We start from the raw sequence: 14,078 nt of genomic DNA on the forward strand, positions 1-14,078 counted from the left end.
TTCTTTTCCTCTATTTCTTTGCATTGATCGCTGAGGAAGGCTATCTTATTTCTCCCTGCTATTCTTTGGAACTCTGCATTCAAATGGGAATATCTTTCCTTTTCTTCTTTGCTTTTCACTTCTCTTCTTTTCACAGCTATTTGTAAGGCCTCCTCAGACAGCCATTTTGCTTTTTTGCATTTCTTTTCCATGGAGATGGTCTTGATCCCTTTCTCCTGTACAATGTCATGAACCTCCATCCATAGTTCATCAAGGACTCTGTCTATCAGATCTAGTCCCTTGAATCTATTTCTCACTTCCACTGTATAATCATACGGGATTTGATTTAGGTCATACCTGAATGGTCTAGTGGTTTTCCCTACTTTCTTCAATTTAAGTCTGAATTTGGCAATAAGGAGTGATCTGGGCCACAGTCAGCTCCCAGTCTTGTTTTTGCTGACTGCATAGAGCTTCTCCATCTTTGTAGCTTTCTGCCACCAGGAGCCTGCGGAGGAGCAGCCCTGAAAGAACGCTCCCAGTGGAGGCGGTGCAGTGCTGAGTGTGATGCGCACCCACCTCCCGGGGAAGGAACGGCGAGGCGGGGGACCTGGACAGTCGCGGGGATGGAGTGCTGGGTGGTGGCAGCAGCGTGCATGCTGGTGCTGGTTTTCACTGCCTGACTGGTGCCGGCCAGTGGCGGAGGTCAGAAGCAGTCAAATTTGGTAATTTGGTTCAACCTAGTAGGAGGGCCAAGAGGAGCTACTCCACGTTTGAGGTCAAGAGGGGCGGCCGTGAGAAGATATCCCTCGTCCAAGGTAAGGAGCAGTGGCTGTGCTTTGCTGGAGCAGCCATGAAGAGATACCCCACAATCCAAGGTAAGAGAAACCCAAGTAAGAAGGGAGGTGTTGTGAGAGTGCATCAGAGGGCAGACACACTGAAACCATAATCAGAGAAAACTAGCCAATCTGATCACAGGACCACAGTCTTGTCTAACTCAGTGAAACTAAGCCATGCCGTGTGGGGCCAGCCAAGACGGTTGGGTCATGGTGGAGAGGTCTGACAGAATGTGGTCCACTGGAGAAGGGAAAGGCAAACCACTTCAGTATTCTTGCCTTAAGAACCCCATGAACAGTATGAAAAGGCAAAATGATAGGATACTGAAAGACGAACTCCCCAGGTCGGTAGGTGCCCAATATGCTACTGGAGATCAGTGGAGAAATAACTCCAGAAAGAATGAAGAGATGGAGCCAAAGCAAAAACAACAGCCAGTTGTGGATGTGACTGGTGATAGAAGCAAGGTCTGATGCTATGAAGAGCAATATTGCATAGGAACCTGGAATGTTAGGTCCATGAGTCAAGGCAAATTGGAAGTGGTCAAACAGGAGATGGCAAGAGTGAACGTCGACATTCTAGGAATCAGTGAACTAAAATGGACTGGAACGGGTGAATTTAACTCAGATGACCATTATGTCTACCACTGTGGGCAGGAATCCCTTAGAAGAAATGGAGTAGTCATCATGGTCAACAGAAGAATCCGAAATGCAGTACTTGGATGCAATCTCAAAAACGAAAGAATGATCTCTGTTTGTTTCCAAGGCAAACCATTCAATATCACGCTAATCAAAGCCTATACCTCAACCAGTAACACTGAAGAAGCTGAAGTTGAACGGTTCTATGAAGACCCACAAGACCTTTTAGAACTAAAACCCAAAGAAGATGTCCTTTTCATTATAAGGGATGGAATGCAAAAGTAGGAAGTCAAGAAACACCTGGAGTAACGGGCAAATTTGGCCTTGGAGTACGGAATGAAGCAGGGCAAAGGCTAATAAGAGTTTTGCCAAGAGAATGCACTGGTCATAGCAAACACCCTCTTCCAACAACACAAGAGAAGACTCTACACATGGACATCACCCTAGATGTTACAACACCACAAAATGTGCACATTGTGAATCTACAATAAATATAACTTAAAATCATAAATATGATCTCAGCTATGTCTACACACACTCCAGGGACACCAAGTACATGTATAGAAACATTCACAGTTCTTGCTGTTGGCTGATGGGAGTACAGTGTTTTTTTTTTTTTTTTTCACTTTTCTGTATTTTGCTGTATTTCTTTTCTGTATTACCTTCTGTATTTCTGTATATTTAATACACAATATTTTTCTATTCAAGAAAAACGTTATTGAATCAAGGATACAACACTTTTTAATAACTCCTAAGAATGCTACACAGTGAATCAATATGTTAATAGTGTTCACCTCTTTACAAATAATACAAATAAATACAAGGTTATCACAAAGTTTAGCAAATTAAAAACAAAACAACCAATTTACTAAGTGCTCTGTGTGCTTAACACTGAGGAAGGCAGTCATTTAACATGAATTATATCATGTAATAAATGTGTTTTTCTTTTGGAAACTGCATTTATCCACTATTTCAAAGGACTCTCATTGCCTTAAGACCCTATTTTAGAGCAGCAAATAATCACTGGATATATTTGCCAAAAACCTACAGAAACAGGAGTTCCTACAAAGCCAGTTCTCAAGGGCACAAAGTAGAAACCTCTATGGTGGAACACTACAGATCTTAGAAATGAATTCATCTAAACTGTTACATAACTTTTCCCTATTATGTTTACCAAACCCTAGGTCAAAAAGGTTGCATTTAAAATTCTGGAAAAATGAGGAAATAAATTCTACAAAATATTTAGTAAATTAACTATAAATTAGACAAAAGCAAAAAAGGTTTTCATGTAAATTTCTTTCCTTTTCTTAAAAAATTACCTATACATATTTGAGACTTGTACTTTTCATCACATGTTTTGACGAAAGGGCTCATTTTTACTGCATTTCACACAGTACTTAGTATAATGCTGATCACCTATGGGCTCAAACATTAGTCAATGAACCAACAGGAACTAATGCTAGGTTCAAGGTCATTGACAGGTTACCATATTTCCAAACTATTCACCAAAGTGTATATGGACATTTTAATGTGCAGGTTCAAATGGATATCAGTAAATTAAAATCAACCTATCAATTCAACTATGATAAAGAACAAAATCATTTTAACAGTATTTTAAAATTATAAACCTAAGCTAGGAGCTCTCCAGTTTACTCTCTAGTCCCCTTTTGAACAAAAGGTAAAAATTTATTAACTCTATCATTTCAGAAGTTAGGAAATTTCAAAATGAGTTTAGGCTGATATGTTTACTTTTAATTAAGGTTTTCTCTCATAAGCCAGAGGCAGATTACTGTTCAGAAAACACTACCTTTGAAAAGCAATGATACTCCAATAAAAATCAATTAATTTAAAAATACTAATAAAATTTTTAAAAAGAATACACTATCTGTGTTCTAGGAAAAACAGTGACTTAACAGACTTATGGAATACATGTTTCTTTGTGTCTCAAAAATCTGTAACAACATTATTGTCTGGTCAATTTAGCAACTGTCACCCTAGTCTTAGATTTTACTGAGCATCAAAACACTCTATTCATCTCAGGTGAGTCTCCATATCTCCAACTACCAACATCCCATTGTCTGGTTCTAAATTCCTATTCTTTTTAACTCTCAATCTTTACTGTCATTACATCACTACCATTACCCAGTTCAACCACATCAAGAACTCCAGATTCAGGAGTTCCCTTGTGGCCAACTGGTTAGCATTCTAGGCTTTCACTGCCAAGGCCTGGGTTCAGTCCCTACTTGGGGAACTGAGATCCCGCAAGTAATGCATCATGGACAAAACGGAAAGAAAAAAAAGAACAAAATTAAATTATTAAAAAACAAACCAAAAACTCCAGACTCCTGCATTTTCTTTCTTTCTTTTTTTAAACATTAGTCAGACTCCTGGCATTCTTTCTCTTCAAGCACAGAATTCATGTGTCATCTCTAGCTACTTCCTTTGTTATCTTATATATCTATTGCACCCACCCTATAAACCCCAGGCCTAATCAACCTGACCACCTTCTCTGCTCTTATACCCAGACTGCTAAAGAAAATCATAACTATGCAGATTGGAAACTATAAAAGCAGTATCCATCCAACATCAGGTGCAGCCTCAATGCTGGCCAGACAGCCTTCCTCAGTTAGCTCCCAGAACCACATCCCCAGAGCTACACTAACCTTCACCACTGGCCTCCAGTCCTCTTCCTATTCCTAACTCAGCAGTCTCAACGGGGCCACAGGTGAACAGAGGTTACCAGCTGTCAGTTGGTGATCGGTTCTTTTCCCTTCTCATCTCAGTAGTAGAATGTTTCTATCTGTTGTTCAAGGGTAATCTCTCTACCTGTACCCCGTTTCTTCCTTTGTTCTACTTCCTCAGGAGCATGCGTATATAGTCAACCTATCTGTGAACGCATTCCTTTCACTGGGTAGGGGAGCCTCATAAAACGCAGCTTTCCTTTTTCCTGATTCTGAGTTTATGAACAACTCTTTGAACTGCCAGGAAAAATTCAACCACTAGGAATTAATCATCTTCCTGTAAAATGCACAAATGGTAAACAAATTTTAAAAACAAACAAAGTAACCACAGAACTGTGTAAAGGCATACAAAATAAAAGGTAAGATATTTGAGGAAGATTTGCTTTTTTAAAAAAGAATCACTGTGCCTTTTCTTATAAAATAATCTATTAAATTATTTTTGTCATAAATAAAATATTACCAAAAAAATAAAGCTTATATATAGGAATGTTTATAAAACTATAGCTGCTTATAAGGATTAGCAATTTATAATCAAGCTCAAATTAGCTCTGTGAGTCTTATCCTCTTCTGGGTCATGGACCCTTTGAAGAATCTGACAAAGGCTAAGAAATGTCTCCTCAGAAAAAAACACATCAAAAAAGAAGAAAAATGCACATATACTACCACTAAGTTATGAGAGTTATTTCAGGTGGCTCACAGACCCCTTGAAGCCTGTTCTTGGACCCAAGGTTAAAAACTCTGTTTCCAGAGATTATATTTTATCCATGTTAAATAGGTAGATACTGTTTTCCTTTCCTATAATAAAATATCTAAATAAACATTAATGATATTAATTCTTACTGTGATGTGACACAACGGTGACATGCTAATTTATATCTCCAGCATACCGAAAGTTAATAGGAAGGCAAGAATGGAGATAGGTATAAAAGTGAACATGCCTTCTCACCCTTAGCCATTCAAGAGAAATATTTTGATGGAGGTTTGGGAAAAAAAAAAAATTCCAGAGTAAGGCAGCTTATTCTAGGTAAGAAATTCTTAGAAAAGAATAAAAAAACCAGTACAGAAAAAACCTGTCTCAGAGGAAGATAACTTGCAATGCTTTGAAAGACTGCTGATAGAACACGATTTTCCCCCAAGATATTTTATTTCAGTGGAGAATATTCCCTAAAGGAAACACATATGACAAAAGAGACGCTATTAAATTTATTCTAGCAGGAATTCCTTGGCAGTCCACTAGTTAGTTAGGCCTGAGTGGTTTAACTACTGAGGGCCCAGGTACAATCCTTGATTGGGGAACTAAGATCCCACAAACTGCATGGCACAGTCAAATAAATAAATACACACACACACACAAACACATATACTGGTTGGGGAAACTAAGGTCCCACAAGCTGCATGGCACAACCAAATAAATAAATAAATAATATATATAATAAATAAATTATATATATGTGTATATATTTCTAGCACTGTCTCATATTAGTGCAAAGTTTCCCTGTGTAATGGGAAGAACAAGTCTGACATCTTATTGGATCTATTTCTTCTACTTTAACTCTTTGTATTCTATTACTTTTGCCAGAAGTTTAGAATGTTGCCAATAGCCTAAAACATACAGGGTAGCCTAATCTCAAGACTCTGATCTCTAAAGGTGAAACATTTTTCTGTTCACTTAAGGATAAAAACTAGCATCTGTCTTGCTGGAGGATCATAGGAACACTGTGACTGGCTACCCGGAAAGCAGCAAGAACAAAGGATTTCCCACCAAGAAGTTCCCAGCAACCAACCACAGGCACATGCCTTCTGGCGTAAGAGAAGACTGGCTTCTAAGTGGAGGAACGGTTCTCTGGGACACTAGTCCACCACCTTTTCAGTCTGTTGCCTTTCTGAATAAAGTCACTGACTATTCCTTGCCCCAAGAACTCATCTGTCAAGCAGTATTGCTAACACCTATACTCAAAGTTTCTTCCTGGCAAGTCCACCAGACATTAAAGGTAGGACAAGAGAGATCAATGGATTCTGACTGCTAAATGAAAGCTTCTGCCCAACTTTCATTATAGGAAAAAACACTAATTTTTGAAAAACCATGTTTTCCTTAAATTAGAATTGAGCTCCCCGCCTCCCCCACCCCCCCAACTCTGGAACACAATTACTTCTGTAACAGAGAAGAAAGAGAGGAAAAAAGAAAGGAGTAAAATCTGTTGTACTCCTACCACCCACCCACCCCCACCCCCCACTGCCAACGTTAGACTAAACCATGACCTATTCTGACTTTTGAACTTTACATGGAAGACAGAATAGGAAAAAACCAAAAGGTGAAGTTAGGCAGAATAAACTATAGGAGATATTATTCTGGATATCTTTTTACACACTCTGAAGCACTGGAACAAAATGAAAACTCTCCAGCAAAATATACAGTTTTATGCAAAGTTTTATACAACTACATGGAAACTGTCATTTTAAGACAGTCTTAGAATATCTGTTTCATCACCATAGGTAAGTGTTCCTGAAGCAGAATTTTTGTTCGTAAGTTTTCTGCACACACACATTTACTCTTGGAGGCTGTCAGGGAAAGTAAGCCATATTCTCAAGGGCCAAAGACCTGTCATGATTTACTAGGGAATCCCTAGGTTTTCCCCAGGTAAACAGCTGAAAGAGGACAAAAAGGCTGTAGGCATCAAAATCCACAAAATTATAATTAACCAAGAGGGTACCTGACATAATAAAAAATTACCTCCTGAATTAAATTGCTTACTTTAGGTTAATTTGAAATAGATCTTTCTCTGGCTAGCAAAAATATGAACTCTGGTTGACATAAGACCTATTAAGTCAATTTTAAACTAGGGTTCAACTGTAAGACTAATAAGACAAACCATTTCATCTTACAAAACATTTAATTATATGATCAAAGAAGTCACATGACATTGCCTCTCATTTTGGCTCTTCACAGTGCTGATGCAATGCTATAGGTATAAACTCTAATTGGTATGACAAAGAACTCCAGAACAATTTTTTTTTAAACTACTGAAGCAAAAGGAACCTAGTGATTACTTTGTAAACTGTTGAAGAAAATAAAGCCTAATGACTGATTGTGGATTAAGAAGTCACAAATGGATATAGTCTTTTCCTCATGAAACTAACTTTGCAATTTTCTAATCAGCATAGTTTCTACAAAATTCCATTCCTCTTTTAATTTGGGTTGAACATGAGGGAGGAAATCAGTCTGTTACTTGCCATGAATCCTTCTGAGACCTGACTTAAGAAATGCTTTTCATGCCCACAGTGGAAAAAAGAAAAATCTGATCTTTGGTGCTTCATGGGGGGGTGGGGAAACTCCATGAGGATTCAATAAATAAAATGATAAAATGCAAGTTCACAAAAATAAGTCCTTGCTGAAAAATCTTAAAGGAAGATGTTCATTTAATACTTTTAAGATTTATCTGTACAGTGTTAATACCTGCAGAAGAGAGAAACAGTGAACAAGAAAAACAATACATGCATAAAGTAAAAATACAAGTGGTATGCTCTCCAATATCCAGGAACAACAGTATTCTTTATGTTATTATAAAGTTCACATATTTTAAGGAAACTATTTATCTAAAAGTCTATAACATAAACAGCTCTTCAAAACAAAAAAGGCTTGTTCAAAACCTTCAAACAAAAAGGTTGTTTGCCTTCATTCAAGTTACAAAACCACAGCCACCTAATTCACTGGGTTTTCAAGATGCAGCAAACATACAAAAAATGTAATTATTTATTCAGGTAGTAGTTTTAAAAAAAAATCAGTATTCTCATAAGAGGATTTAATGGGTACGGCAATTACAAGAAAGCAAGAGAGTTCCAGAAAAACAACTACTTCTGCTTTACTAACTACACCAAAGCCTTTGACTGTGTGGATCACAAAAAATTGTGGAAATTCTTCAAGAGATGGGACTACGAGACCACCTTATCTGCCTTCTGAGAAATCTGTATGCAGGTCAAGAAGCAACAGTTAGAAATGGATATGGAACAACAGACTGGTTCCAAATAGGGAAAGGAGTACCTCAAGACTGTGTATTGTCACCCTGATTATTTAACTTCTATGCAGAGTACATCATGCAAAATGCTGGGCTGGATGAAGCACAAGCTGGAATCAAGATTGCTAGGAGAGATAACAATCTCAGATATGCAGATGACACCACCCTTATGGCAGAAAGCAAAGAAGAATTAAAGAGCCTCTTGATGAAAGTGAAAGAGGAGAGTGAAAGAGCTAGTTCAACATTGAGAAAACTAAGATCATGGCATCTGGTCCCATCACTTCATGGCAAATAGATGGGAAAACAGTGACAGACTTTATCTTTTTGGGCTCCAAAATCACTGCAGATGGTGACTGCAGCCAAGAAATTAAAAGATGCTTGCTTCTTGGAAGAAACATTATGACCAACCTAGACAGCATATTAAAAAGCAAAGACATTACTTTGCCAACAAAGGTCCATTTAGTCAAAGCTATGGTTTTTCCACTGCTAGGAGATCAAACCAGTCCATCCCAAAGGCAATCAGTCCTGAATATTCATTGGAAGGACTGACTTGAAGCTGAAACTCCAATACTTTGGCCACCTGATGCAAAGAACTGACTCCTTGAAAAAGACCCCGATGCTGGGAAAGATTGAAGGCAGGAGAAGGGGATGACAGAGGATTAGATGGTTGGATGGCATTACCGACCCAATGGACATGAGTTTGAGCAAGCTCCGGGAGTTGGTGATGGACAGGGAGGCCTAGCGTGCTGCAGTCCATGGGGTCGCAAACAGTCAGATACGACTAAGCAACTGAACTGAATCACAAGATATTGTTAATTCCTAAAATCTCTTGTGAAGTTGCTCAGTCATTTCCAACTCTTCGCGACTCCATGGACTGTAGACTGCTAACCTCCACTCTCCATGGGATTTTCCAGGCAAGAATACTAGAGTGGGTTGCCATTTCCTTCTCCAGGGGCTCTTCCCAACCCAGGGATCGAACTCAGGTCTCCTGCACTGCAGGGAGACTCTTTACCATCTGAGCTACCAGGGAAACCCTTAAAATCTCTTAGGTACAGTCAATTAAAATATCAAATGCTCCAATGTTAATAAAAATGACTAAATCTGTCATTAAAACTTTTTAAAAATTTGTCCTACAGTCAAAGGGAAAAATAATCTTGAACTGTATTTTGACAAACACACACTACCTTTCCTCTCCACATGGCTAATGATGATGAACGGGGGTGGCCGGGGTGGGGGGAGGGGGAGCCCTAAGAGATGGCAGGGAGGAGGTCATATAAAGGCAAAAAGTTTCCATCTCCAAATATGGTAAAGAGCAGAATCTGAAAACTGTGACTAAACAAATTTAAGAAATCTCAAGCTGTTATAAGATTCAGAACTTTTTAATGATGTAGTTCTTTTTTTGAAGATTATTCAGGTATGATTTTTTTTTACTTTTTATTAAAGAATACTACAAAATAGTTATTTCAAATGCATTTTTAAAAAGTATCCCTTGGTTAAAAGGAAATATAATTTCCCCCCAAAGGAATGATCCATAAGTAAAGAAAAGCCTATATTCACAAGAATCTTTAAGGCCCTAAACAAAAGAACACACTCATAAGAGTACTGAGACATAGATTATTGAATGTAGAACTTCTCAATAAAAATATAATCCTCGTAGAGGCCACTTAAATTGAGCTTTTTAAAAAACTTCCAGGACTTCACTGGCGGTCCAGTGGTTAAGAATCTGCCTGCCAATGCAGGGGATACAGGTTCAATCCCTGATCCAGGAAGATATCACATGCTATGGGGCAACTAAGCCCATGCACAACTAGAGAGTAGCCCCAGCTTGGCACATCTAGAGAAAAGCCCAGGCAGCAGCAAAGACCCAGCACAGTAAAAAATAAATAAAACAGAAAAAAAAATTGTAAATTGCCAGACTATCAATTATTCATCCTTAACTAAAGAAAAAGTGGCTAATGCTAATTTGTAGGAACAAAACAGTGTATTTCCTCTCTTATCCAACTAAAACGGTAGCAACGGATAGCCACCTGTATTTAAAAACAAATGAAAATGCTACATTTTCCTACATACTATGCATGCACCTCTCATGAAACAAGCAACAACCAGTAACTATCCCTTGCCCAAATCTGTCCTTGATCCTTTAACACTGCACACGCTGCCAACACCGTGCTAGGTCCATACTGACTAGACTTAACAGAAGGAATTTGTTTACTGATCAGATAAATTTAAGACTTATTTACACCAGCAAAGTTGTGGAGGAGGCAAGTTTCTCACATTAAATTACAATGAATATTAATTACTCCTTCAAGAACATTTTGACATTAAGTGTAAATGTAAAACAGTGCAGCTAAAACAGTATTTAGGTAAGTTTAACAGAATTCAGACATCAAGATAGGAACAATGAAGGGTCATAGTAACCCACTGAAGTCTGTGAGCTGCAGAGTTACCTTTCCAGGCTATCTTTCAGTCCTAACAGCTCTGAACAAGAGATGTTCCATGTAAACCACCATCTCTGTTGCAAAAACAAGTTAAAACACATTTCTAGTCTATATGTCAGTAGCTTTCTCTAAAAACTGCCATATTTCCTTTACAGTTTACCCAAACCACCATACACATTTGTGTTTTGCTACTACTCCCAGTGTTTTGGAGTCAAAAAACATACCCTCTTCCTTCCTAATTTCTGCTAAAAAGATTTTATCTTTCCTTTGATAACACCATACTATAGAGAAGCACATATACAAAACTCTTAGCCATACCTGAAAGTGCTTCAGAAAATGTCTCCAACAGCAGAGATTCTACCTGTTCACCAAGAAGTTCAAACTTCTGTCTTCAGGTTCTCCCTACTTAATGCCAACAGACTTAGTAGACAAAGACTCATACAGTTCCTTGACACATTGTTGACATGCAGATGTAAATAACTGTAACAATGACACCCCAGGAAATGACTGAGCACTCTATACACCTTATGACCCTCACTAAACAAGCAGAGGGCAACCTGTTCATCCTCCTCATTATTAACACAGTCAACACCAAGAGGAAGAAGCTCTTGGACTTTCATCCTGCTTAGAATCATCCCAGTTTGAACATCCTGGCACTTTAGGAAAAGGATTTTTAAATTTGCCTCACAGAGTTTACCCCAGACTCTCAGGATAAGAAGACATCTTAAGAATCACACAGAAATCCTATAGATAATATGCTAGCCAATAAGGTCTTAGCCAAGAGCTAAGACCAGTAGCTAGTCAGAATTCAAATGTAATGTAAATGTAAAACACACACGAAATTTCACAGACTCAGTATGAAAGAATGTAAAATATCTCATTGTTAACTTTTAAAACAGATCACTTGTTGGAATGATATATACAGGATTAAATAAAACATGTTGAAATTAATCCTACCTATTTCTTTTTTACTTTGGTAATGTGACTAAACAACTTTAAATTGTTCGTGTACTAATGCCTTGTATCTCTATTGGACAGTACTACTGTAGACCCACAGCCTTAATTCTGACAACAAACTTTACCACCTGGCATATCCCAATCACAACAGTAACATAAAAGTAAAAAGAAAAAAAGTATTTTGGTTTCTTTATCAGTTAAATTGAGATAATAATAAAAAAAAACTTCAAAATAGTCAGCAGAATCATTTTGCCTGACACCAAAGAGATATTACATTACTTCAAAAAGGCAAAAATAGTACCAGATGCAAAAACTATATTTCTTAAGAAAATAAGAGGGAATAAGCAACCAAGGTTTTTCTAATAAAGTAGGTCTAAATGCTGATTATAAGGTTCATCTTTAAAGTAAAACAGACATTTCTTTCATTTCTAGCACCTGGGACTTCAGAAAAATAGAATGTGTAATATTCTGTCCCTTGTGTTATTTAAGCACCTACAGCCTCAAACAAACCACTATTAACACTATAAAAACACTATAAAATATAAAAGGGTAAATACTTACAACCTAATTCTCTCTTCCAAAATCAGAAGAGAATAACACCACTCAAAAGCAAAATTTAAAATGACATCAATTTCTCTAGGGCTGAATATTATGAAGAAATCAAATTTTAAGGTAAGTATTTTTAACCACAATTTTTAAAAGTATATTTTAAAAGTGAGAAATTGAACCACATAGTTCTGTAAGTGAACTATTTCTTCCTTTACTGTAATACACCTTTCTGCTTTGACTTTAACAATATTTAGACCTCCAGAGCTCCTGTCTTTCTGAATCTACAAAAATGCTTTTATAAGGAGAGAGGGGACAACTCAGTAAAAGGATGGGAGGTGGTCTGGTGTTCACTCAGGTGTTCAGAGGGTGCAAGAATAATAACTTCTAGAGAACTGTCAATGGCAAAATCGCATTTTAAAAAGAATTTTTAAAAATTAAGACCAAAGGGTTCCCAGGGCTCCACAACAGTTGATACTTTCTATGCTGTCCTAACAAATTTATCATCGGAGAAAGATCACAGCTGGTCATCAATTCCTTCTCCATTTGATATTCATCAGCTGAGTAAATCCTCAGACTTCTATTTGCTAAGTGATACATTCCTTAGAAACCTTTTCCTTGTGCATTTAAAATGCCAAGATCAATTACGCGGCCAGTAAAGTATGCAGAAAGAATGGTGCATATTTTAAAATAGGAAGTTGAATGCCTGCAGCTTCCTGCCTTGGTAGAAAGAGTGATGCTGATAAAGCTCTTGAGTATAATCCTTAAATACTGAAATCACTCTCAAAGAATTGAGGCTTCTAACACTGCCTAAGAGGTTAAAAAGACTGCCAAAATTTCCATTAGGGCACCCTATTTTTAGAGTCTTTGGAATCTCTCTTTTAAATTGCATTCCACAGTAGGATGTGTTGGACTAAGTTTACAAAAGCAACAAAATAAGCATTCTAAGACCTTAATGTTTCCAAGCTTAGGAAGGAATGCTAAGCTTTTACATTTTTTTTTTTAAATCTTAACTTTACACTTTTAATAACACGCAAATAAAAATAAAAACAAAGGTAAATATTGTCCCGGAGGGAGGAATGCAAGGGAGGCACTAGATGCTTCTTGACAGCCTAAGTGGTGAGGCGAGGGCGGGGAACAGGTATGCAGGAAAATACAAATCACCCGCAGAGGTGGAGAGACTGTGGGCACCAGAATGAAAAGGAACAGAAGCGCAGAGGAAGCCGCAGGCTCCGCGGGCAGCCTGGCGAGGGAGGACTTCTGGCGCGACTGCCCTAGGGAGGGAGAAATGGGCGCGCGGCGCAGGGAGAGGCCACGGCGGCGAGAGATAAAGAGGAAAACAGGAGAGCGGAGAAGGGGCGGAGGTGAGGGAACGGGGCTCCACTGCACCCGGAGGGCAGAGGCGGCGCTGCCAGAGGAGGACAGTGCCGGGGAAGGAACGAAGGGGTTTCCCAAAAGCTTTCCCCTCGGCCGCCAGCCGGCCGGTCTCCTGCATCTCGCTCTTCCTCTCCTTACCTGGGAACAGGAGACGCAAGGAGGGCTACCGCCGGGCGCCGAATCTGTTTCCAGCCCCGCTCGCTGACATGGCGGCCGACGAGCTGTCACAGAGGTTGCTCAGGTCTCCCGCCGGTCGGGTGGAGGAGACACCTCTCGCCTTCCCGCCCCGCCTCCTTCTGCGCACCCCTGCCGGGAGGGCGGCCGGCGGCCAGCTACCGCGGAGCATAGAGCGCGGACGGCTAGAGAGGAGGTACAGAGGGCGGACGACCATAGAGTCCGAGTTCAGACACCGCCTAGACGGGCCTTCTCTCTCCCCGGCTGTCCACTCGCAATCCTCCGGCGTCTGCGCCGGCACGGAAACGGAAGTGACGACAAAGGCAGGACGGAGAGGTCATTCGCAGGCACAGCGCGGAGTGTTTACTTCCGCCGGCCTAGTTC

General features: G+C 39.2%; 1 protein-coding gene across 1 annotated transcript in view; it reads right to left on the reverse strand.

The window, feature by feature from the left end:
• The window catches only part of CNST (consortin, connexin sorting protein), a 93,681-nt gene extending 79,883 nt beyond the window's left edge, over positions 1-13,798 (reverse strand). Inside the window, exon 1 of the mRNA XM_061160206.1 lies at positions 13,659-13,798. The gene's annotated coding sequence lies outside the window, so the exon portion shown is untranslated. The remainder of the gene's footprint in view (positions 1-13,658) is intronic.
• Between the last annotated feature and the right edge of the window lie 280 nt (positions 13,799-14,078).

This window comes from Dama dama, chromosome 14 (genome assembly GCF_033118175.1).
Source record: "Dama dama isolate Ldn47 chromosome 14, ASM3311817v1, whole genome shotgun sequence".
NCBI lineage: Eukaryota > Metazoa > Chordata > Mammalia > Artiodactyla > Cervidae > Dama > Dama dama.